The sequence below is a fragment of the Anabrus simplex genome, chromosome 5, assembly GCF_040414725.1.
Source record: "Anabrus simplex isolate iqAnaSimp1 chromosome 5, ASM4041472v1, whole genome shotgun sequence".
Lineage (NCBI taxonomy): Eukaryota > Metazoa > Arthropoda > Insecta > Orthoptera > Tettigoniidae > Anabrus > Anabrus simplex.
In genome coordinates this window covers 143922731-143948589 of record NC_090269.1, presented here as the reverse complement: position 1 = coordinate 143948589, position 25859 = coordinate 143922731, and the positions used below count along the sequence as shown (strand labels likewise).

Here is a 25859-nt window from a genome sequence, read left to right as displayed (position 1 = left end):
ACTGAAGTTCTTTGCTGTTGTTCTTTGCGGTGAATTCACGCACCCCTAACCGATTCATTAGACGATTTATTATTTCATCTTCCGTGCTAAACATATATATTCGATATAATTTTTGATGAGATAGCACATCATGTGTTTGCCTAACTAATTTATTAGTTCAGAGATCATAATGCATTTTTTTGTGTTAGCCATCTTGGACAAAGATAATAAGAAATCACAGACATGACACTCTCATGTATGAGCTGTTTGACCTCGATGAGTATACACAGTTGCCGACGTATCCAACAAAAATGGCGAGATGTTTTTGTTTTATTCCGTATGTAAAAATTCATACTATCGCGTTCGTAACAACGGAATGTCTTAATCAACCTCTGATTTCAGACTTTATCCGAGTTTTTTTTAAAATTTGTTTTTTACCTAGTACAATGATATTTCATAGATGACATTTATTGATGTAAGGTTAGTAAACAATGCGTGTATCTATCGTCAAGAATTACAGCTAGATGTGCATCCTGTTGAAAAAATAATTAAAGGTAAGTAGTCATGAAAAATATTTTTTTATTATTTAATTAAACTAAGCACTTTTGTGTTGTCCTTCACTCATCACCAACCAGTTGGCTAGAGTTGTTACTCGCTAACCTTCAACAGACCAAAGCTGGAGGAGAGGAGCGATTCTTTTTTACAAAAAAAAATCTCATATCCTGTTCACCTTTTGGGCAGCAAGTAACCTTGTCAAGCAAATCCAGTTGCTGCAATTATTTAACATGTAGCTGTCTCACCTTGAGCAGTGAGAGAAACTCCACCAAGTAACTTTTAGAAGCAAATCTACTCACAGAACCTTGCCTTTCAAGAAATATTTACCTCTTACATAAAGACCTCTGGGTAAGTGTAGTTAACATTTCCTACATGCACCCTAACAAGTAAAAAGAACTCTGCAAAAAAAAATATATAAATTTAGTACCATATCTAACATGATGATTTTTGTCAAAATGTCTTTCCTGTCACCAACATAAACATTTCAAGAGGTAATCACATAGGCAAGTAGGGTAGAATATTTTTTTTTTTTTTGATAATTGAGCTAAGCACTTTTATTACACTCAATAGAGGATCTTTTTTTTTTTAATCTCTACTAGAAGAGTGAGGTTAATAGTGAACTTGTTTTGCTCTTACAATACCTTTCAGTAAAAAGATACTCAATTACGCACCAAAACAAGTGATGTCACCTATCACGCCCACCCACCCTAAGCATAGCAGTAGTAAGCTACCGCAAGGAGCGACATTCCACACTTGTGTGTAGCCTTGACAGCGAGACGCGCCCCCCGCACGTGCCTTGCCAAGTGAGAGGCCCCTTCAGGGAGTGAAGCGCACGGGGCATGCGCAGTGGCTGCCGCTGGTCCAGAATTCTTCTATCGAAACTCTGGTCCAGCTTTCTTCTAGATACTCTACTAACCATACTTCGGCCTGAGGAGGGAGTTGTTCTTCAAGAAGCCGTTTGTAATTGTCCTGTTTCATTGTCCCCTCTACAATTTGAATTCGTCCAGGCCCATAGATGGACATCACACCCCACACCATCACTGCAGTTGGGTGTTTCACAGTCTGTTGTACGCACTCCAACTTGTATTCCTCTTCACGTCGATGACGTACATATCTTGAACATTCTTCAGAAATGCTGAAATACGACTCATCACTAAAACACACTTTCTCCCATTCATCAGACCAGTGCCGAAGTCCTTTTGCCCATTCCAAACGTGAATGTGCCATTGATGGAGTGATCTTCGCTTTCTTCCTTGGTCTGCACGATTTGATGCCCTCACTATACAAGATCCTCTGGACACTTCCAGGAGGAACAACTGCTCCATAACCTGTCATTTTAATGCTCAAGTCCTTAGAAGTGCATTTTCTATTGAGAAGAGCCCAATTTTTTAGTGTTCTAATGCCTCGTGGAGAAAGATTTGATTTTCGCCCATACTTTCCCACTCTATTTTGATGATAAGTTATATTCTTCCTCAATTCTACACTAATTCTACTCGCTGATTTTTGACTTAAAGACACTTTACGTGCAATTTGCCTCTGTGAATACCTTCCTTCACTCTGCAGAGTATTGACAACTGCAACTTTACGCGGGAAAATGTCTTTGCCTCTCCCCATCATCAACAAACAATCTGATTATACGGCACACAGCACTAGAAGTTAAAAAAAGAAACAACTGATTGAATAAAACTATGAGATCACTTCAAAATTAATGGTTAGAAATAGCTACACTTCCCTAACAACAGTACAATCCACCAACAATAGCCAGAACTACACTTTTTTACTGTTGTCTGAAGCAAGAATCCAACTGCTACTTGCAGTCACAAAGCAGGCAATGACTCTCCCTCCATAACAAAACAGCTGAAAGTCAAAGCAGAGTTGCCAACAGATTGATGCATTCGTAACTGTGTGGGAACTGATGTTGCACATGTTCACCAATGATCTAACAAGAAAAGTCCATTTTATGAAGAGATATCTTTAATATATTTCAACATACCATGAATTTGTCTGTCGAGTCTAATAATTTGAACAGATCTGTATCTATTGACTAGGTTTTTAAGATATTAGAGTTTATATTCCATATTGTGTAGGGTTAGTGGTGTACTTACTTGTTTTTTTCTTTAATGTTGGGGATTGGCAGTTCAACTTTATCTTCTTCTACCAATATTTCCTCCTTACTGTCTACAGAAGGCTGTAAGTAAGAAATAAGTAGAGTGAAGAGGTGAAGTACAAAAATGTATAACTAAAAAACAGATGAAAAAATACATCTAATATGGGCACAGAGAAATTATATATATCTTCCAAAGTAAAAATTATAAGAAATAGAGAGAAAAACAGCAAGTGTTAAATTAAGTCATAATTATATAGTAAGAAGGAAGGATCAAAAGAAAGAAAAGGATAGGGTAAAATTGGATGAGATAGCAACAAAGAAGAAGAAACTTGAAAGGATGGAAACATCTCCACATCCTTACAAAATAACATCCTTCTCATTTCATTACTTGCTCTTTCAACACTGATTAGCTATTCTATTTAACCTATCCTATTATGTTCTCTTCCTCCTATTCCAGTCTCTCTATTCATGACATGACTTGTCACATTTAAATTCTTTCCACTGAAAAGAGGACTCTAAGAATCAAGAAGCATGTAATGATAGTCATCCCAACCAAACTCTCCAGGTTGATGACTTGCTTGCCATCATTCCCAGACAGTTTTCCCAATCATTTTTCTAAAGACAATGTTTCTAATTATCAACTTTACCATGTTCTACCAACACTTCCTCCTTACTGCTTGCAGAAGATTTCCTTTCCTAAAACACACTGTTTTACCACAAGTTAATCACAAGGTATTTACATATTATCACATCTATAATGCTATCATCAGTGTGAAGGAAACAAATGTGCAATACAAGGACAAGGAGCTGAACATAACACTGTGGCATGGAGAGCAAAATGGAATGAAAATGATCAAGCAAAAGAGAAAGATAATGGTGTTGACTAGAGTAGAAGGGAAGAGAAAGTAACTGGCAAAATCTTGAAATTGCGAAGAACTTCAATTAATTGGGAGGTAAACTGATGCAGGATGAAGGGCTGGATATCATGATCAGTGAAATGATCAACATGGTGTAGCAGTTCAAGTATTTGAGTGCCTAAGTATGCCATGACAGTAACATGCCATTGACTGTGTTACAGAGATTGGCTGTCATTAATAATTACAGTGGACCATTATCCAGCTATTCGACTGTTAAATGTACACATATTCCCATTGCATTACTATTGGCCAGCCAATGGCCGTGGCCATGTTGAAACACTGGATCCCGTGAGAGCTTCGAAGTTAAGCAACATTGGCCTTGATCAAGATTTGGATGTATTGCCACGTGTTGTTGGTGGGTGGCAAGGGAATGGAGGAGCGGAAAGGAACTGGGCACTCTATCATACATAAACTCCGGCTCAGGCAGGCTTCTGCAGAGGTTTGGACCTGCCTTTGGGCAGAGTACACGTTACCTTACCACTCACTGACATTCTACCATTTCTGCCGCTTGCTCTGGCGGACTATTATGTGAACCTTGATACTTAGCTGCTGTCTGCCTGTCGTGATGGTCGCAGTTCTACGTTTCTGCATTCTAGCCCTTACGGCTAGAAAGAATGATCTACAACAACCATAATGGACAACTGCTATGTGCTCTACATTCAATTCATTTAATTTCTTTGTTTCTTATATGGTGGGTTGTGTTAATGAGTTTGTTTTAAAAATGTGATATCTGGTGTGACTAAGGCAGTCAATCTACTTCATACTGAAATTATTCTACAAGATCATTTATGTGAATTTTGAGTCGTATGTCGATTACTGATTTTGGATGATACTACGCAGCTTGGTAAGTGATCTACTGCCTTGGCAGAAACCTATTATAACCAACTATGCACTCTCAAAGACCAACTTCGAATGCAAGATGTCGCCATTGTCAGCTAATAATTCATTTTTGGTAGATGTCTCCACATTAATTTCAACAAAATTCCTTCAGCAGTGAAGATTTTACCCACAAAATATTATTTTAGAAATGTTTATAATGATACCTTTGTGAATTTATGGATTCTAACAATTTTTAAGTAACAATAATAATAATAATAATAACCTGCTCATGCTGTAAGTCTTTCTGTTGGAAATTATTGATGTTGGAGGAAATTCTAAATGTGGGGTGTAATATGCCTAATGCATCCAAGGCTCCTACTGACGTAGAAATAGAATTATCATACAATCTTAGTGTATGTAAACAATTCATAGCATGCCAAGCATTGTGTGTAACTCCCAAGCTTTCAGCAATAGTTTATTCGATGCTGAGGCCACACCTATTGTAGTAATACTTATTATAAAAATGTAAAGATATTCCTTAGTCAATTCTAAATGTTTTCTTTTCAAAAGGGCACTGAAGTTACTAATTATTTATCTTTCGGGTGTGCATTCTTCACATTTATATTTGTCGTATTAATTCTCATGTAGTAGCTTTCTCTTTGGGCATTGTTATTATTACATCATATCTTGAGACCTTTCATGTTATTGTTTTGTCTATGATTGTCAGATAAGATAATGTTATGTAATAATTATCTACATAATTGTTTATGAGGGCTCATTGGAGATAGATGCTTATGACTCAAAACTTCTTATTGCTTAGTTGCTGCGGTGCAAATTCAATTACTGGATTGGTGTGGATCCATTTGGGTTTTAGGGGAACAATGGTCTCAGTAATGTTTAGTTTAATTATTTAATATTTTCCTTTATGTAAATTTTGCAACTTTAATTTTCTGAATTAGCGATTATGTCAAATCTTGGGCATGGTACATACTTATTGTACTTTAAGCTTCCTCAGTTGCCTTCTGAATTCTGAGATCACTTCATTTCTCCCCCTTTGAGAAATTTCTGTTTTCGTTTTGCATTATTATTTTCCTGATTTTTATTTGAAAGGTATTTGATATATTGTAACTAATGCACTTCAGTGTTCTACTTGGAAACTCTAAAGGTCAGGATGGAAATGGATATCCATGGAACAAAATGAGATCTCAAGGATAACTTTCAAGATTGTCATTAATGTGCAAATATATGAGTTACTTATAACCAGACTGCAGTACCATAAATAATTAAACAAGAAAAGGGTAGTTTCATTATACACAAATTGGTTAAACATATTTTACAGTTACTTATTTAAGAACATGTACTTGTTTTAAAAATTTTCCACTATGTACAAAGGATTTTCTCATATTAAAATTTTTATATATAATTAATTTATTCTTTTGTCTGGTGATTGTTTAATTGATTCAAGGTACCTTCCCCTTTTTCAAGGTTTTTAAAAATGGTTAGATATAATATGGTGCACCATTCTTTGAGTTACATCGGTACCCCATTATTAGTGAACATCCACACATGATATTATTTTAAGCATGCTTATTTATTTCAAAGAGTTTTAATTTAACAAGATTAAATGTATTTTCATCAGATATTAATATTCAATAATATTATATTTCTTTTCGACTATGACAGTATTCTTTCAGGTGAATTGTCCTTGTCCTCTGTTGTTACCTGATCCATTTTCTGTTAGGTCCTTTAGACCTTGGTTCTGCTTGGATTCCCATGCTTTCTAGCCGCATTGTTTGTGTGTTGTGACTTCAGCCTGCATACTGTTACCAACATTTTTCTTATTACATGTTACAAATCTCATGACTTGTCAATATTGAAATGTACATTAATTCAACAATGATATGAAAGTTTATTGATATCAACCTCTTCAATACACATGAGGTTCTTAAAAATTATTTACATCCTGTCATCTAATTTACCGGGATATGTTTCGCCCAATGTATGGGCATCATCAGCCGTAATCTCATTTCTAAAAGATAAAGATCGGGATCCTGATTACTCTAGTTGTGTTACAAACAGAAATATATGTGTTATAAAAATGAGAAAAACTTGTAAGTTCACAAAATACAATTTACACAATTAAAAAATGTTTTAAAATATGTACGAGATAAATGAGTAATGTTGGTGCAATCTTACATTGAAATCCTTAAAACATTTTTAAATAGCCAAACTGTCCTTATTTACGTAAACGATAAGAAATACTGTGGCTAAAATTACGGCCTTGAGCTACAAAATCAAAATGAATGGAATCTGGTTAAAGACAACCTAATTTGAAGTCGTAGAATGGTTACAATGATCCTTAAGTAGCTTAAGACATTAGATATTTTTGTAGAAAGTTTATAGTAGGCCTATTATCATAGAGTATACAGCTGAGTGATTGATGGAGTTATTGTTGTTGTTATTAGACCCGTATTTATGAGGTGAGTCCACAATCTTCTTATTTTGTTGAAAAGATTACAAAAGGTTCATGGCTGAGTGTTGCCATATGTGTCTTTACTAGCTGATACGATTGTTTCTTCGTTCTGCTAATAGCCAAATTGGAACAGTCGTGCTTGATGTTGGCTATAGCTTGAATGCTGAGAATGAGTATTGATGGATGTGTGGTGAAGAATCTGTAATGAGAGGAGGATAGAAACACTTTAAGTTTAAAGATTTAAAGAAATACGGCTATGTTTGGCAGGAAACGTTGTGTATATATTTATTACCTCTCGATTTTTGTGGTATGAACTAGTTGCCTTTGCAGCATCAGAATGAATGACACTTGCTTATTTTGTGTTGTATCTGTGTGGAATTGAGGGAGGGGGGTGTGGTGTGGGAGAGGAGATGGACGGATCGTTAAGCTTATGCGCTGTTGGCTGTGGGAGGTTAGTAGGGGCGTACACAGAAGGAATCACCTTTAATGGAATGGTGGGAGCTTTTGTGGATGTTATTTTAAGATTTCTAACCATTTTATTTTGATTTAAATTCAGTGATTGTAACAAGTTGGGCAAAATTTCGTATAAAGGATCTTTTACTTCAATTAAGTCGTTGAGATTAAGGTTTTTGTTATAGAATTGATCTAAATAAATATAAATGCTTTCTAGTTCATTCATTAATTTCCCTTTGCTCACTCCTTTGATAATTGTAAGGTCCTTTCGATAGTTGTAAAACAATGCCCTGTGTCCTTCATGTGAGAACTGATGGCCGAGAACTTGTTGTGTTTATTGGCATTATAGTGCTCTTGATATCCTGTTAAAAATCTCCGGCCCGTTTGTCTGATATGCATATGAGTCTGCATATGCCTGAACTTGAACAGATGCTACTGTTTGAGTTGAGTGTGTTGTGATTGAAAAACAGGTTGCTGTTAGTGTTTGTTGTCCTAAAGGCAATGTTCATATTTTGCTTTTTTAAGGGATTTGTTACCTGGTAAATACCTGGATTATTGTAGGTTAAAGCGGCAAATATAGATTTTTTTGGGTTTATCTGGGATGAGGTTTGTTGCTAATTTAAGTTTAATCTTGTTGATTATTTGCTTAACTATTTCTGTTTTAAAGCCGTTATGTTTTGCCAAATTCTTTATATAATTGATTTCTGTTTTTAGATTCTTAGGTGTTACAGGGATTTTTAAGGCCCTGTAAATTAAACTGTAGAAGGTGGCCTGTTTGTGGGAGTTAGGGTGTACTGATGCCTTTTTAATTGTTAGAGGGGTATGAGTACGTTTTCTAAAAATTTTGAAATCAAGTGTATTTTTATCGTGTGTTACAGTGATATCTAAAAAGTTGATGGATCCGTTGACCTCGTCCTCTTTGGTGAACTTTATACTTTGGTCGAGGATGTTTAAAAAATCTAAAATTTTGTCACTGCTGTTAAGATTATTATCGATTATTGCAAAAGTATCATCTACGTACTTAAGCCACAGGCTGAGTCCCTTTATTTTTTATGTTATTCTGTGGTGTTCTAATGAATCCATGTATATGTCAGCCAAGATGCCTGACAATGGATCACCCATTGCTAGGCTGTCTTGGTGATAAATTTTGCCATTGAAAGTGAAACAGTTGTTCTTTAATACAAAGTTCAGAATATTAATACACACATCTATTTCAAGCATGCATAGATTACTATGTTTGGAAAGGTTTTCCTTAATAATGTTTACTGTTTCAGTGTTTATCCATTTATGAGTGATTGAATTATTTCTGAGGTGAAATTAAATTCTGAATGGTGTGATAGAACTTGTTTCTTTTTCTGACAGTAATATTTCAAGGTGATTAACTATTCCTTTGACCTGAAACAAGTGTGTTAGATCTTGCAAATTCGACTCTATTTCTTTATTTACAAGTGGTATGATTGGGTCACGTGTTCGATTCCAGTAAACATTCACCATGTAAAAGTTTATTTTCAAATGATCAATCTTAAACCATGGACTAGCTTTCATTGACATTCTACCATATGAAGTTACTACTCTATTCTTTTGAGCGCACAGTTCATTGGTGTTATGAATCATTTTTTTAACTTACTATTTCTTCATCTGTGCAGAAGCCGCTTTCCAAATTAGCACGCTCACAAGTTTAAATGCGTATGTTCACGTCTATATTTCGAGTGATCAATCTCAGTACCCCGACTGCTAGACCTTTCAGATCATCCAGACCTTCCAGAATGCCTAGAACTTCCATCACTGGAGAATTTGTGGAGCAGAGAGCTGATCAATGGTGGAGGGAGGGGAACCACCAGCCACAAGCCAAGGAACGGTCATACCCGACTTAACCTTCTGTACCGAGGTGACATAAAACTTGATCTTTTATGAATAAATTCTGACAGCTTTTTAAATAAGAACTCTACGAACTTTATTTGAGCAAACCTCTCTCGCTATATCACTCCATTAATCTACCGTGGATGCCCTGCATGAAGTCTTTTTTTTTTTTTTTTTTTTGCTAGTTGCTTTACGTCGCACCGACACAGATAGGTCTTATGGCGACGATGGGACAGGAAAGGCCTAGGAAGTGGAAGGAAGCGGCCGTGGCCTTAATTAAGGTACAGCCCCAGCATTTGCCTGGTGTGAAAATGGGAAACCACAGAAAACCATCTTCAGGGCTGCCGACCGTGGGGCTCGAACCCACGATCTCCCGGATGCAAGCTCACAGCCGCGCGCCTCTACGCGCACGGCCAACTTGCCCGGTACGCGTGAAGTCTTGTGCACTTCAAGCCCACAGTACGGGCATTTCCCTTCACAATACAGTATAAGAAAAATAAAGGCCCAATAATACTGCCTTAAGGAATTCTCCTCTTAATGGTTACAGAGTCAGATAATGTTTGAACTTCTCTAATTCTCTGAGCTCTATTGCAGGTATCTAGAAATATAGGCATCAGTTCAATCACTCTTTTGCATGTGCTATTTTTTTGTGACCGTATTTGTTTTTATGTCGCACCAACACAGATACAGCTTATGGTGACAATAGGATAGGAAAGGTCTAGGAATGGGGAGGAAGCGGCCATGGCCTGCTGTGAAAATGGGAAAACACAGAAAACCATATTCAGGGTTGCCTACAGTGGGGTTCGAACCTACTATCTCTCAAATGCCAGCTCACAGCTGCATGCCCCTAACCACACGGCCAACTTGCCCAGTTTTGTCTAGTACTATTGCACTCATTTTTGCCGGTGGTCTGAAGTGATCTACCCTATCAAATATTTTGGATAGGTCAATTGCAACACAGTCTATTTGACTTCCTGAATCTACCATATCTGCTATATCTTCCTGGAATACTACAAGTTGAGTTTCAGTCTGTACCGGTTGGTACACCCATAAGCCGCACATTTGAATTTTCCGCCTTAAAGTACTCCTCTACTGGAGACACTCTGAAACTTATAAACTGAATTAATTCAACCATTTATCTGAAGATGTCACTGTGTTCATTTCGAATTGTTTTGTTTACTAATTATCAAGAAGTGTGGACATTCTCTCACAGATGTCTCTACCAAAAACTATGATCATGCACCCTGGTGTGAAGTGAAGGAACTTTTCTTGTAGATATTTTGTATTCATAAGTTGTTGTCTTTACTAAATTTTGTTCTTTCGTTGGTGGGTTGGCAATATTAACCCTTTCTTTCCACCTGGTTTGAATTTACCCAATCAGGAATTTCTGTAATTAATTTCCCTCCAATCACAGGTTTCTTCTTCATTTTTGACTAGTAGCTTTTAGCTGACCAACGTCTGTGGGTGTACCTTAATTATTCATGAAAGGTCTCAAATCTTCCACGAAAGTATAAAAACTGCTGATTTCCTTGTCTCCCGGCCACTTCAACAACAGCTAGTTTAGTGTATGGAAGTATAGCAGGGGGCGAGTAGTGCCTCTTTCTTCGGGCAGCAGCTCTTCAACAAGGTAATGGCCGTTTAACATATTTCTTTTTCCTCGATAGTTCAGCAGTTTAACCCACGGGGCAGGTCCGAAACCTTTAATATGTAACTTTTAACTTAAAACATGTAAATCTTTTCCATCTTTGTGAGACTTCATATATCTTTAAATGTAAATCGGGGATAGAGAGTGCTTTACCCTCTCCAGCTCCCCTTCATTTTGACTTGAGGTGACTATGTTTTTGTAACTGATTTTCTAACCTTTCCTAATGTGTTAAAATTTTCTTATACAAGTCACCTATATAGTGTGGGAATAGCCTTGGTGTATCGGCTTAACGCCACTTAGGTTTTGACAAGGGATAAGGTAGGAGTGCAAGTACTCGCCTCCATTCAATCTTGTATTTTGGGCCATTAATTTAACCCGTTTTTGTTTTCCGTCCTGAGAAGGCCCAGTAGATTGGGCATGAGATACCCCTGTTTAATTCTTGTAAGTTGTGGCAAGCCTTGAATAGACTTGAAAGACTGAGAGCGGATCAGCTCTTTCTGGTATTTTGAAAGGTGCCTCGGGGAGGCGTGACATTTTGATTACTGGGAGCATGTGCTCCATTGTATTGAGGGAATTTCTGCCCTTTTCTAAAATATGTGGTTGTGAGCTGAGAGCTCAGACTGCTAAACTTTTGGGCACGTAGCCCAGGATTTGTAAAGACCCCTTAACTTGTACTTTTGTTTGTAAAATTACATTGTACCTGATATTTTTTATTTCACCTAGTGAAAATTGTTAAACCTTGTTGTCTATTGAAAATATAACCTTTATTTAAATTTTAAATTCATCTTTCGGACTTGTAGTTAGACCCATTCCAGCCCGCACCTTCTTTCAATTCTGCTGATCCACCAAGACACAGTAACAAGTGGCAGCTAAGCGTGGTTGAATGGGTCTCAATTTAGCCCCTTTTGACGGCTTAACATCGCTTTTGTTTTGAACTCTAACAATTTTCTCTGTCGCTGGAATTTTCTTTCTTATTTTCTAAATTTGTCAATCTTTGTCATCATGTCCGGCCCTCGCGATGCCCTCCATCCCGGCTATTTGCGCAAGGAGGAATTAATTTATGAATTAACTATTAGAAATGTTCGATCTGGAGGCACGGTTGCGGCCGATACCGCCAAGCTTAAAGATTCGCTTGATTTGCCGATTAGTATACCCATTTTGGGGGAGAAAGATATTGATGACGCTCTCTCCATGATCACTGATAATGCTACTGAGCTAGCATCTGTAGTTAGTTTTTTTGAAGGGGGTGATCCATCACCTAATCAACTTAAGCGTGTGCAAGCAAGATTGTTCATTTTTACAATAGGGTTACTGATCTATTGTCTGAAGTTAAATGACATTCAAGGGAAGGAGGCTAGTGCTGTTCTCAAAAACCCTTCTAAATTGTCCAGTAAGGTTAGCCTATTGTTAACTGGGGCAGTACCCCCCAAAACCGACCAACCCACTCTGGTAAATGTAGTTAGCGAGGAGCATTCTCCCATGGGGCAAGAAAGTAGGATATCTGTAGGAGTCCAACAAACATCTGCACCATTAGAAACTGAGTCCGGTCGTTGCACATCCATTCCATCCTTTGTATTGAATAATGCACCCTCTGAAACAGCTTCTACACCCCATAGGCCATTACCTACTATGTCACCCGGGTTCAGTAGTTTACCTCATCAATTAGCAATGTTGCTCAGGGGTATTTCTAAGTTTTTGGTTAACTCCACCAGTGATGTTATTTCATTCCTAAGGTTTTTAGTTGAGTTCCAAGATCACGCATTTGTATTTTCTCTTTCTCCGTGTCAAATTTTGCAGATTATTTATCCCTATTCCATCGGTGTTCTCTCTGACAAAACAGTAAGAGCCATTGCTGATCAATCCTCTATAGAAGACTTCCACGCGCATCTATTAGCAAACTCCAATCCGGCTAGGGCAAGGTCCTCTTTATTACAGAAGTAGTATTACCGAGTACAGAGGCTGGATGAAAATCTTGCTGACTTTATCCAAGACATCAAATTCTACGCTAGAGTATTTGCCCTCCATTTTCCAGAAGATCAAATTGTTCAGGCTACTGTGGAAGGGATTTCACCTCCCTACAGGTCATATTTGTGTTTTGCGTCGCGTCCTCAAACTTTTGCCGAATTAGAGGCTATGGCTGTCTCAGCGGAAAGAGTTAGAAATGCTGACACACTACGTGTCGCGAGGGAACCCCCTCCTTCTTCAAGTAACATTCGGCTTCCACCTTGCCGAGCTTTCACACCCCGTAAATCTTATGCTTGTGGGTCTACTGACCATCTCCGCAACGAGTGCCCTTTGATTAAATCCAACGGGCAAAGAATGGAGCAGGGTCATCTCGAGGCTGTTTTAAATGCGCCACTTTTTCCCATATTGCCAAGAATTGCCCGAATTTTAATAGCACTCCCTCCTGCTCAATTTCGGGTGCAACTTCCACCAACAATCAAAAGTGACTAGTGGCTTCGGCTGAGTCGGCTAACTCATCTTTCCGAGGCTCAGCACCAAGTAAACGAGCCCCAATCTCAGGCTCAGAACATGGTAGGAAGACTTCCAACCCCGCATTTGAATGCCCTAAAGAATGTTTTAGGATTGCGGCAGATTCCCCTGCTCCTGTACCATTTCTCAAAATTGAATGAAATAATGAGCCTGTAACTGCTCTTTTAAACTCAGGCAGTGTTTGTTCCATTATTTCGGCTGAATGGTATTCCAAATTAAAAACTGTTTGTAAATTTTCCGATTTTTGTTCGTCTTCGGTTCTATGCATTTCGGCTAACACTTCTCCATTAGAAATTTTAGGTTTTCTGTATGCCAAAATTAGAATTGCTAAATTTACTTGGAAAGTTAAACTGTTTGTGGATAAGCACTTGTCGTGCCCCATTATATTGGGAGCGGATTTCATGTCTCACACCGGTCTAGTGCTCGACATTCAGAGCAAGTCGTGCACCTTCAAATTTGCTAGTAATTTCAAAATCCCCGTACTTAAATGTAATTCTGCATCATGTTCATCTGTGTCGCCTACCCAGGATGAGATGTTGTTACACCTTAGATATCTACCTGAGGAGCAGGCTGATAGTATTCGTAAGTTGTGTCAGTCGTTTCCAGAAGTTTTCTCCGATACTCTTGGTGTTACTGACCTTATTGAATACAAGATTGAAGTTACGGATTCGATCCCTGTTTGATTTCCTCCTTATAGGTTATCTCCACCTAAAATGAAGGCTCTGAAAGAGATCACAAATCAGATGTTGAAAGTTGGTATAATTTGGCCCTCTAAGTCGGCGTATTCATCGCCTATTTTCCTTGTTCCGAAATCCCAAAGTGGCTTCAGGCCTGTGACTGATTATAGAGCTCTCAATCGGAAGGTGGTGTTACAATCTGTGCCCCTTCCAGACCTTCACTCTTGTTTTACATGGTTTCGAAAGGCTAAATTCTTCACCATTTTAGACCTCAATCAGGCTTATAACCAGATCCCTCTGGCGGAAGAATCTAAACATCTTACAGCGTTTGCCACTGATTGGAACTTGTATGAATACAACCGCATGCCTTTCGGGCTCCCCACGGGAGCAGCCGTGCTTACGAGACTGTCAGACAGGGTCTTCTCCGACATCAAATTCGAGTACTTGTATCACTATCTTGATGATGTCGTTGTATTTTCTGAGACCTTTGAAGAACATCTTGATCATCTGAAAGAGGTCCTTAGTCGCCTTCGTAAGGCAGGGTTAACAGTTAAGCTGTCCAAAGTTGCTTTCGCTAAACCTTCCATGTCATTTCTAGGGCATATTGTGTCGCCCGATGGTGTCGCTGTAGATCATTCTGGAACTCAGGCCATCCGTGATTTTCAAACTTCCTAAGGACATCAAAGGAATTGCCAGATTCATTGGTATGGTGAATTTCTTCAGGAAATTTATTCCTAACTTTGGTAATAGAGCGGCACCCTTGAACTTACTTCGTAGGAAAGGCGTCAAATTTGAGTGGGGGCCTTCTCAACAAGCCGTTTTCGAAGATCTCAAATTAGCTCTCTGTAATGCTCCTGTTCTTGCCATGCCTGATTTCTCGAAGAAATTTATCGTCCAAACCGATGCGTCGTCGTCAGCAGTGGCTGCAGTCCTTCTTCAAGAGACTGAACTAGGGAGGCGACCCATCGCCTATGCGTCTAGGACTTTATCGACTTAAGAAGCCAGTATTCCATTTATGAACTTTGAAGGTTTTGCAGTCTTATTTGCTCTAGAAAAGTTCCGCCTCTATCTGGAACATGTCAAGGTTGACTTGGAGACTGATAACCAAGCCTTAAGTTGGGTCTTAAGTAGGCCGCGTCTTACTGGTCGCATAAGCCACTGGGCCATCAGAATTTCTGCCTTCCAGTTTGATGTTAGGCATATAAGAGGCTCTGAAAATGTTGTTGCTGACGGACTAAGCCGTATGTTTTCCAATGAGGTAGAGCCCCTTGAACAGGAAGACAGTTCTTCACTTCCCAAGTCCATATCTCATGGTGTTAATGCCATTCTAACTGATGCTCCCATGCTATTTAGAAATATCAAAAAACGTGAAGATCCACTGCTAGCTCCTATTATGGAAACCCTTTCCTCTGGGGAACACGTCGTCCCTTATGTATTGAGGAATGGTATTCTATTTTGCCCGTCGAGACATGATCAGAAAATGAAAGTTGTGGTTCCAGCTGTTCTTGTACCTATGATCTTCAATTACTACCATGAGACCCCATTAGGGGGGCATTTAGGCAACTTCAAAACTCGAGAAAAGATCAGAGAAATGTTCATTTGGAAAGGTATGGACGGTGAAATCCGCAAGTTGGTGAAGGCTTGTAAATCTTGCTTGCTTAGTAAACCCACCATGTCCACTAAGCTAGGTCTTCTGTCCTCCCATCAAGCACGGCGCCCCATGGAACACCACTATATCGACTATGTAGGGCCCTTCCCCCAATCAAAGGGGAACGCCAATAAATTCATCCTTGTGTTTCACAAGATTTTCCTGGTTATTTCTGACTAAGCTGGCTACCGCTCAGTCCACTATTTCTTGTTTAAATTCCATCTTTGCTTCTTTTGGTCCATGTCAATATATCGTTTTGGATAATGCTAAAGCCTTTACCTCCAATCTCTCCCGTAAATTTTGTTTTGATCTATCCATCTCACATGTAACAACTTCTGCATACTATCCTCAACCCTCTGTTGCTGAACGGGTCAATCGTAACCTGAGGTCGGCTCTAATTGCCTATCATCATAATGATCATTCCAGGTGGGACATAACCCTGCATTGGTTAGCTTTCGCTTTTAATTCGGCGGTTCATGAATCTAATAAGTTCACTCCAGCTTCCTTGATATTTAAGTTTGTACCCAACACGCCGCTCTCTAACCTTTGGTCTCTTAGTGATATTCTACCTGAGACAATAGATCCAGATAATATTAGAAATCTTTGGAAGAAGGCTAAGGCCAACCTTAAAATTTCTCATGAAAAGTTTAGGGAAAGATATGATCGTGGATGGAGGCCCACCAATTTAAAGGTAGGAGAGCAAGTTATGGTCAAAAACTTTGTTCCCACGGGCAAGCTTGCCCCCAGATTTCATGGGCCATGCACCGTTTTGAATTTCTTAACCCCGATGACATTATTAGTAAGCAATCCAGCCACTGAGAGGATTTTTAGTGTTCAGCTGTCTCAGGTGAAACCTGTGTAATGTAATTGCTAAATTGCCATCTGTGTCTTCCAACGATGTAAAGGTTATATCTTCTATTAATGTTAGGCCTTCTGCACTTTGTTCCCTCATCTACCTTGTATATGTATGTAAAACCTTACCCGCCGGTTATTCTGCTGTCCTTTCCCGTATGGCCATTACCAAGCTCCCGTCTCCTGCTAAACCATACCAGTGGCAATTTTAAAAAAAATTTCAAAAATTTTCTATGCCACTGACCCCTCAGCCTTTCCTCCAAGATAGTACCCTAAAGCACTAGTTCCAACAACAATTCTGCCGCCGAGATTTTATTGTTTCAGTGCCCCGCAGCCCTTCGGCGCCTTACCGCCACAGTGGTGGGGTAAGGCCCACTCCACTACCGTGATGACCCTCTGTGTACGGCGCGCCGGAGTCTATCTCAAGGCACAGGCTGAAGTGTGGCGCACCAACCGCAAGCTTATCAGGGGACTGTAAACAAACTTCACATCTGCGGCGCCCTTCACCATGACTACCCCTCTCATAGTGCAGGAGAGAGGTATCTCAGGATACTTGAGGGGTCCGGGCGACCTCGACTGGACTTTGGCAGCGGCGGCTGGTCTTGCCGTTAAAAGTAGCAACATGTACCTTGTATTCTACGGCAAACAAGACACTCTAAATCTGGAGTCTAACAAGTTATCAACGAAAAGACGTAGAAATTTTTTTCTTTCTTCAAAATTCTTCTTCTTCAATATTAAGAGATTTTTTCATCGATTAACGTTTCTTCCATGTACTTCAACAAATCTATCACCAGAGAAGCAAAATTTTCTTCAAGTTGGGTTGAACAAAACTTGGACTTTTGTTTTGGAAAATAATCTTATTCAACATTCTTCTGTGTCACCCCTTGGAAGGACTTTTGGGGGGAGAGGTCTGTACCGGTTGGTACACCAATACGCCGCACATTTGAATTTTCCGCCTTAAAGTACTCCTCTACTGGAGAAACTCTGAAACTTATAAACTGAATTAATTCAACCATTTATCTGAAGATGTCACTGTGTTCATTTTGAATTGTTTTTGTTTACTAATTATCAAGAAGTGTGGACATTCTCTCACAGATGTCTCTACCAAAAACTATGATCATGCACCCTGGTGTGAAGTGAAGGAACTTTTCTTGAAGATATTTTGTATTCATAAGTTGTTGTCTTTCCTAAATTTTGTTCTTTCCTTGGTGGGTTGGCAATATTAACCCTTTCTTTCCACCTGGTTTGAATTTACCCAATCAGGAATGTCCGTAATTAAATTCCCTCCAATCACAGGTTTCTTCTTCATTTTTGACTTGTAACTTTTAGCCGACCAATCAACGTCTGTGGGTGTGTCTTAATTATTCATGAAAGGTCTCGAATTTTCCACGAGGGTATAAAAACTGCTGATTTTCTTGTCTCCCGGCCACTTCAACAACAGCTAGTTTAGTGTATGGAAGTATAGCAGGGGGCAAGTAGCGCCTCTTTCTTCAGGCAGCAGCTCTTCAACAAGGTAATGGCCGTTTAACATATTTCTTTTTCCTTGCTAGCTCAGCAGTTTAACCCACGGGGCAGGTCCGAAACCTTTAATATGTAACCTTTAACTTAAAACATGTAAATCTTTTCCATCTTTGTGAGACTTCATATATCTTTAAATGTAAATCGGGGATAGAGAGTGCTTTACCCTCTCCAGCTTCATTTTGACTTGAGGTTACTATGTTTTTGTAACTGATTTTCTAATCTTTCCTAATGTGTTAAAATTTTCTTATACAAGTCATCTATATAGTGTGGGAATAGCCCCGGTGTATCGGCTTAGCACCACTTAGGTTTTAACAAGGTTTAAGGTAGGAGTGCAAGTACTCGCCTCCATTCAATCTTGTATTTTGGGCCATTAATTTAACCCGTTTTTGTTTTCCGTCCTGAGAATGCCCAGTAGATTGGGTATGAGATACCCCTGTTTAATTCTTGTAAGTTGTGGCAAGCCTTGAATAGGCTTGAAAGATTGAGAGCGGATCAGCTCTTTCTGGTATTTTGAAAGGTGCCTCGGGGAGGCGTGACATTTTGATTACTGGGAGCAAGTGGTCCATTGTATTGAGGGAATTTCTGCCCTTTTCTAAAATATGTGGTTGTGAGCTGAGAGCTCAGATTGTTAAACTTTGGGGCTCGTAGCCCAGGATTTGTAAAGACCCCTTAACTTGTACTTTCGTTTGTAAAATTACATTGTACCTGATATTTTTTGTTACTTCACCTAGTGAAAATTGTTAAACCTTGTTCTCTACTGAAAATATAACCTTTATTTAAATTTTAAATTCATCTTTCGGACTTGTAGTTAGACCCATTCCAGCCCGCACCTTCTTTCACCTCTGCTGATCCACCAAAACACGGTAACACAGTGCATTAACCTTTCCTAAACCCAAACTGTCTTCTATCAAATGTTATTAATTTTGCAAACATATCTAACATAACCAGTAATAAGTATAAAAGAACTTCAGATATAGTACTATATCCAAACCCATTATCTTTAGTATATCCCCAGAAATCTTATCAATTCCAATTGTTTTCTAGTTTTCAAATATGTATCTTATTGTAAATGTCTTTGTTATCGTAAGTAAAATCCAATACTTCATTAGTATTAGTCACCTCTTCTATCTGGACATTTTCCCCCTAACAAACAATCTTTACATACTGCAGACTGAATACTTCTGCCTTCTGTAGATCCTCACATACACACTCCCCTTGTTCATTAATGATTCTGGAAATGTCCTTCTTGGAACCTATTTCTGCCATAATGTATCTATACACATCCTTCCATTTTTCACTAAAATTTGTATGACTGTGCATGCCATCATGTTATCCTTAGTGGACTTCTTCACTATATTCAATTTCCTAGAAAGTTCCTTCAATTTCTCCTTACTTCCACAACAACTTCTAATCCTATTTCTTTCCAACCTGCACCTCTTCCTTAGTCTCTTTACTTCCTCTGTTACCATATAGCAGGTCTTTACCATTCCTTAATACCTTCAAAGGTACATACCTGTTTTCACATTTCTAAACCATCTGTTTACAATGTTATTTACTATATTCGACTGATCATAATTACTTTTTAAAAACTCTTTCATGCTCGTTTTAACAGCCATATGGTACTACCTAGTAGTCCTACTTTTATGACCTTCCTTTATAATACATATAATGTTTAATGACAAGAACAGCTTCATGATCACAAATACCATGTATTACTTCAGTTTATCTATACAGCTCATCTGGTTTTACCAGCTCCAAATCCAGAATATTCTCCCCTTCTTGGAAAAGGTGCGGTATCCAACTGATGAGCCCATGCTGCACTCTGGGCGAAACACTGGTAACTTTTGACGATTGAGTTTCCTGAATTTTATTTCTAGCTACCTCAATCGGAAGCCATATTTTTGGTCATGCAAGCCCGGGAGGGCAATATAGCAAGTGGAGATGCAATTCTCCCCTAGGGGCCGATGACCTTCGATGTTAGGCGCCTTAAAACAACAAGCATCATCATCAACAATTCTCCCCTAGTATGTCGGCACTGCATTGTGCTTATCATGTGTATGGCTTGCAGTGGTGTCGCTACCGGCATGCTAGCCGGCCAGGGTCTTGGAAAAGGTCTGGTATCCAACTGATGAGCCCATGCCGCACTCTGGGCGAAACACTGGTAACTTTTCACGATTGAGTTTCCTGAATTTTATTTCTATTCTCCCCTCTAGTTGGTTGCATCACTTTCTGATTCAGCTGTCCTTCCCAGATTAACATGTTAGCCATTTGTAGGTGATGTTTCCTGTCATTTATATTATCCTTCCCGGCTGACATTCGGTAAATTGAGATAACTTGCTACAATTACATTATTTTCTGTATCGTTTACTACATAGTTTATAAACTAATTCTGAATCAGAATCTTCATCAACGCTTTGAGGTCTGTACTTTTCTAAAATATCATGTTCCCTGTTATCCTTAGAGATGAGCCGTACATGTAGAATTTCATGTTTGTTACCTTCAAATCTTACAAATTCTTGTTTCACCGAAATGAATACTCCACCTCCTACCAAACCTACCCTGTCTTTATGATAAACACTCTAGTTTTGTGAGAAAATATCTGCATCCATTATATAATTTCCCAGCAATGATTCAACTCTTATTACAATATCTGGTAAGTATATATCTATTAAATTATTCAATTTTATTCCTTTCTTTGCAATACTTCTAAAGTTCAACACTAACATTTTTATGTCATCCCTACTTCATGTCCCAACCCCTGTACCCTTATCACCACTCCATAGTCCACCCCGTTTCCCTGAATGTACCTCGCTATACCCTTCTTAAAAAACATCATAATTTATGTGTATCTTACTTGTTGAAATTTAGGGTTAAGCCATTTTCTCACTATTTCTATTATCAGACAGTGGCATATCATATTATGTACATTACCTCACATGTGTTTTCCTCTGCTGGCCTTGGCTCTATTAACTCTGATTTTGTTTCTTGTTTCAGAAGTACCATTTCTGATACAAGTTCAAAATTTTCCTGTGGAAAAGAATATATATTAGGCAAGCTTTTTACATGCATCTGCCCATTCACTAACAAATAAGCATTGTAACATATTACCTGCCAGAAGACAAGTTCATTTCAATATTAATGGAAGTTGAAAGTAACAGAACGTCAGCTTTTATAAAGCACTCAAAAACAATTGATTTCATTTCATATCTGCTTACAATGTGAAAGATCACAATATATTCCGTACCACGTGATACAATAATCGATCTCTTCCATTCAGGAAGAACACAAAAGTGATGACAGTCAAGAAAATAGACTTCATTCAATAATACTACAAACCTTGTAGTTAAACACTGGGTCAATGAAAGACGCACAATAGATCAACACAGATCTACCCAAGGTGAGATACATATATAAATACATAATCAATATAGACTGTTATGCCTTTCAACATTCAGTCTGCAAGCCTCTGTGAATTTACTAAATGTCGCCACAATCTTCTATTTGCAACTAGTGCTGTGGCCTCATTTAGTTCTAAACCTCTTATCTTTAAATCGTTACAAACTGAGTCTAACCATCGTCGTCTTGGTCTTCCTCTACTTCCCTTACCCTCCATAACAGACTCCATTATGCTCCTAGGTAACCTATCCTCCTCCATTCGCCTCACATGACCCCACCATCGAAGCTGGTTTATGCGTAAAGCTTCATCCATTGAGTTCATTCCTAAATTAGCATTTATCTCCTCATTCTGAGTACCCTCCTGTCATTGTTCCCACCTGTTCATACCAGTGATCATTCTCGCTACTTTCATGTCTGTTACTTCTGACTTATGAATAAGATATCCTGAGTCCACCTAGCTTTTGCTCCCACAAAGCAAAATGATAATTTCGTCTGGGAGCTGACTTCCTTCTTACAGAATACTGTTGATCCCAACTGCAAGCTTACTGCATTAGCTTTACTACACCTTGATTCAATCTCACTTACTATATTACCATCCTGGGAGAACACACAACCTAAATACTTGAAATTATCAACCTGTTCTAGCTTTGTATCACAAATCTGACATTCAATTCTGTTGAATTTCTTACCTACTGACATCAATTTAGTCTTACCATACTCATTGCAACTATTTTCAAGTTGCAAGGTATTAAAGTGCAGGCTTTCGGCACAATCTGCCATTAAAACCAAGTCATCAGCATAGCCCAGACTGCTTACTAAATTTCCATTTAATTGAATCCCTCCCTGCCATTTTATACCTTTCAGCAGATGATCCATGTAAACTACAAACAGCAAAGGTGAAAAATTACAGCCTTGCCTAACCCCTGTAAGTACCCTGAACCAAGAACTCATTCTACCATCAATTCTCACTGAAGCCCAATTGTCAACATAAATGCCTTTGATTGATTTTAATAATCTAACTTTAATTCCATATTCCTCCAGTATGGCGAACATCTTTTCCCTCGGTACCCTGTCTTATGCTTTCTCTACATCTACAAAACATAAACACAACTGCCTCTTCCTCTCGTAGCATTTTTCAATTACCTGGTGCATACTGAAAATCTGATCCTGACAGCCCCTCTGTGGTCTGTAACCACACTGCTTTTCATCTAACTTCCTCTCAACTATCGATCGCACACTCCCTTCCAAGAAGCCAGTGAATACCTTGCCTGGTATACTAGTCAGTGAGATACCTCAATAGTTTTTGCAATCCTTCCTGTTCCCTTGCTTATAGATAGGTGCAATTACTGCTTTTGTCCAATCCGAAGGTACTTTACGAATACTCCATGCTAATCTTACTAATCTATGAAGCCATTTCGTCCCTGCCTTTCCACTATACTTCACCATTTCAGGTCTAATTTCATCTATTCCTGCTGCTTTATGACAATGGAGTTTATTTCCTCAAGCGTAATTTCACCAACATCAATTTCCTCCTCCCCGTGAGCTTGGCTGTTTGCAACACCACCAGAAGATTTCCATTTACGTTGAGAAGATGTTCAAAATATTCTCTCCACCTCTCCAGTGATTCACTAGGATCTATTATAAGTTCACCTGAATTACTCAAAACACTGTTCATTTCCTTTTTCTCTCCCTTCCTAAGATCCTCTATTACTGTACAGAAAGGTTTCCCTGCTGCTTGTTATTACCAAAATCTTCCCACGACTTCTTTTTGGATTCAACAACTACTTGTTTCGCTCTGTTTCTTTCATCTACGTACAAATCCCTGTCTGCCTCAGCCCTTGTTGGAACCATTTCTGGTAAGCCTTCTTTTTACGTTTACAAGCTGTTCTTACTTCATCATTCCACCAAGATGTTCACCTTTTCCCATTTTTTACAAACAGTTATTAAAATAAATTTGTCCTAAAATGGACCGTAGTCCAAGTTACAACAATTCTGCTTTATGTCGCACCAACACAGATAGGTCTTATGGTGTTCATGGGATAAGAAAGGCCTATGAGTGGGAAGGAAGCAGCCGTGGCCTTAATTATGGTACAGCATTCACCTGGTGTGGAAATGGGAAACTACAGAAAACCATATTCAGAGCTGCCTGCAGTGAGGTAACTCACTATATCACAGATGCAACCTCACAGCTGCGCGGCCTTAACCCCATGGCCAAATCGCCTGGTTGTCCAAGTTAAACCAATTTTATGGTATAATGAATATTCTGAAGCTGATACTCATAAAATTGTAAGAAAACAATATACTGCATGACATAGTGTTCCCAGATGGACCAGTAAGAAAAGAAGAACAACAAGAAGCGAACACAAGTTTTTACCAGAGGCAGCCATTTGCTGACAAATACCAAAAAATCCAAAAAAATTACTTAATGACACAAAGTATTAATGTCATCAAATAATAATATTTACAGAAATACCTGAGAGATTAATACAATTGTGAAAAATTATATTTCAACACCAAAAAGACATTAGTTTAGATGAAGGTATTTTTTTCAAAGCAATAGATTTATTTCTTTAAATTGTCCAGGTCCAAGTTTTAAGTATGCACGAAAAGACATGTGACATGGTGGTACCTTAATAATTGCTGTAGTCACCACTATTTAAGTGCAAGCATGCATTGTGTCATGCAGGTGCCGTATGCCATTTCGAGGAGTAGAGTCCCTCACCTGCTGCACTTGGCCTGTCAAATTAGCAACAGTTAAAGCTGGTATTGGGTGATACTGGATGTCATCCTAATAATGTTCCATTCATGCTGAATGGGAAAAAGATCTGGTGACCCAACAGTCCAAGGCAGCTGGTCGACACCTTGTAGAGCATGTTGGTTAAAAGCAGCAGTACAAGTACAAGCGTTATTCTGCTGGAAAGAATGCCCCTGATTTCTGCAAATGAATGATAGCACAACTAGTTCAATAGCCGCTCTGATGTACAAATATGCTATCAAGGTTCTTGAGATAATGACGAGAGTGCTCTAGCTACAGCTTGGCTTCAAGTGCACACCTGACTTCCTCCTTATCAACGTTCGGCTTTCATTGGCACAAAGATACAAATGGCTCTCATCTCAGAACACTACAGCTCTTCACTTTGCCCTCCAATGAGCTCAAGCTTGACACTACTGAGGTAACAAATGACAGCGATTTGGAGTTAATGGTATGAACATTACACAACGTCTGGCTCAGAGCTCTCCCTCAAGTAAGCAATTTGTTACAGTTCACTGTGTCACTCTGGTGCCAACTAAAGCTCTAATAACTGCTACAGATGCGATATGATCACCAAAGCCATGCGGTCTTCCATATCTGCAGTGGATCGTGTGCAGCCAGACCTCATTTTCTTGAATTAGTGTCTTCCCATGACCAATTGTTTCAATTCTTTGTTGAAACATCTGTGCAACTCTTTCTGCAATATCACAGAAAGATCATCCACCTTTTTATTGCCCTAATACACAGCCTTGTTCGAATACTGATGCTGCCTTCTCAGTCTGCTAAATGGCATGTTGACTCATACCAACATCACAAATATCAACACCAGATAAGGACTAAAACTCATGAAGTGTACAGCATGTATTTCAAAAAAACTTACTCTGCAAGCCCATAGTAATGCTACTAGCATCACACGTCACTGACCACCACACAAGTCTGAAAAGGCCTATCAAATTCCTTTTATCTAGCACAACTCCTTGGTGTTAGGATTTTATTTTTCGCCAGTGTATATCAGTCAATATTTTAAATGTAGTTATTACAAGCAAGACACCTGAGTATCTATATAATAACTATTAGGATACTATGCAATCCACTAACAATGACCTGCATATTGTTGAATATTAAACATTTTAGCTGCTGCCACTTTCACTTCAAATATTTCCCAGAAAGGTATCCGAGTATCTACAGGAAAAAGAATCCTCAGCGAATTTTGAAATAATATATACATAAAAATGACTAGTGATAAAGCAGAACAAAGAAAAATTACTTAAAAACCAAAATGAAAATAATGATTTACTGAAAATGACAAAAAGTGAAATTGAAGAATATCTAAATGTAAAAAATGGTAAAGTGATAAAAAGGATTTCTGTAGTCAAGGGCCATGATCAGGATCTATGTAAGAGTTAGCAAGGTGTATAATACACCTGTTATAAGATGACATGTCATCGAAATCTGGGCCCAACAATAACTGACAGAGTTTAACATAAATGGTTCTACTTACTTACTCACTTACTTACTCCTCAGCGCTACAGCCCTTGTAGGGCCTTGGCCTCTCTGACGATTGTAGCCCAATCTTCATGATCTTCTGCACACCTCCTCCATCTTCTTATTCCCATCTTTCTTAAATCCTCCTCCACATCATCCAGCCATCTTTTCCGGGGTCTTCCTTTCCATCTTCTACCACCTGGATTTCCCTTACAGATCTTCTTGAC

General features: G+C 38.7%; 1 long non-coding RNA gene across 1 annotated transcript in view; it reads right to left on the bottom strand.

Annotated features, from left to right (window-relative positions):
• Positions 1 to 2641: 2641 nt before the first annotated feature.
• The window catches only part of LOC137500978 (uncharacterized), a 54750-nt gene continuing 31532 nt past the window's right edge, over positions 2642 to 25859 (bottom strand). Inside the window, exons 2-3 of the long non-coding RNA XR_011018305.1 lie at positions 20931 to 21026; positions 2642 to 2722 (exon numbers count right to left, since the gene is read on the bottom strand). This is a non-coding gene — a long non-coding RNA (uncharacterized lncRNA). The remainder of the gene's footprint in view (positions 2723 to 20930; positions 21027 to 25859) is intronic.